This window comes from Bison bison, unplaced genomic scaffold (assembly GCF_000754665.1).
Source record: "Bison bison bison isolate TAMUID 2011002044 unplaced genomic scaffold, Bison_UMD1.0 scf7180017864223, whole genome shotgun sequence".
Classification (NCBI taxonomy): Eukaryota; Metazoa; Chordata; class Mammalia; order Artiodactyla; family Bovidae; genus Bison; species Bison bison.
Window position 1 is genome coordinate 567,752 of NW_011494795.1, and position 1,496 is coordinate 569,247.

Sequence of the window (1,496 nt, forward strand, 5' to 3'; positions counted from 1 at the left end):
CGGTGGAGCCGATGCTGCAACATGGTCATGATCTCGGTGGGGCATTCGTCCCGCATGTCCTCGAGCCTGGCCAGGATGCCCGCTCGGAAGAACACCTCGAGGAAAGACACAGTGGTCTGAGAATAGCCCAGCTCACCAGTGGCAGAGGCTTGGGGGGTGGATGTGGGGTGGCAGTTCAGAAGCAAAGAACGATATTTTAGAAGGGTCCTTCGGCGTTTGGAGACCCTGGTGCCGACGTCTGAGGCCCTTGGGAAACAGCTGGCGTCGGCCCGGAAACCTGCCCAGCAGAGCCCGCCAGCCCCAGCGTCTGTTTCCTCTTGCTCCTCGTGGACCTTCCTACGGGCTCCAGCCTGGCCTGGCACTTACTAACTGGGTCACCTCGAACACGTCCCCTTACATCTCAGGGCCTCAGTGCCTCATCTGGGAAGTGGGGGTGTTGATCCCTCCCCTAGAGTAATCCTAGAGGGTTACTATACAAATGGAGTAACAGGAGGGAAGCGCTTCTGCAGACTGTGAAGCTCTGAGTGCAATGTGGGAGACTGTTAGGATCCTCGCTGCTGTATAAGGTGACTGCTCGGCAGTGGGACACCAAGCTGCTTTCCTTTGTTGTTCAGTCGCTCAGTCGGGTCTGATTTTTGTGACCCCATGGACTGCAGCATGCCAGGCCTCCCTGCCCACCAACTCCCGGAGCTCAGACTCATGTCCATCGAGTCTGTGATGCCATCCAACCATCCCATCCTCTGTCATCCCCTTCTCCTCCCGCCTTCAATCTTTCCCAGCATCAGGGTCTTTTCCAACGAGTTGGCTCTTAGCATCACGTGGCCAAAGTATTGGAGCTTTAGCATCAATCCTTCCAATGAATCAGATCAGATCAGTCATGTCCGACTCTTTGCGACCCCATGAATCGCAGCACGCCAGGCCTCCCTGTCCATCACCAACTCCTGGAGTTCACCCAGACTCACGTCCATCGAGTCAGTGATGCCATCCAGCCATCTCATCCTCTGTCGTCCCCTTCTCCTCCTGCCCCCAATCCCTCCCAGCATCAGAGTCTTTTCCAATGAGTCAACTCTTCACATGAGGTGGCCAAAGTACTGGAGTTTCAGCTTTAGCATCATTCCTTCCAAAGAAATCCCAGGGCTGATCTCCTTCAGAATGGACTGGTTGGATCTCCTTGCAGTCCAAGGGACTCTCAAGAGTCTTCTCCAACACCACAGTTCAAAAGCGTCAATTTTTCGGCTCTCAGCCTTCTTCATAGTCCAACTCTCACATCCGTACATGACCACTGGAAAAACCATAGCCTTGACTAGACGAACTTTTGTTGGCAAAGTAATGTCTCTGCTTTTGAATATGCTATCTAGGTTGGTCATAACTTTCCTTCCAAGGAGGAAGCGTCTTTTAATTTCATGGCTGCAGTCACCATCTGCAGTGATTTTGGAGCCCAGAAAAATAAAGTCTGACACTGTTTCCACTGCTTCCCCATCTATTTCCCATGAAGT

The 1,496-nt window shown here is 52.9% G+C and overlaps 1 pseudogene; it reads right to left on the reverse strand.

Annotated features, from left to right (window-relative positions):
- The window catches only part of LOC104992785, a 45,384-nt pseudogene that overhangs the window by 15,947 nt on the left and 27,941 nt on the right, over positions 1 to 1,496 (reverse strand).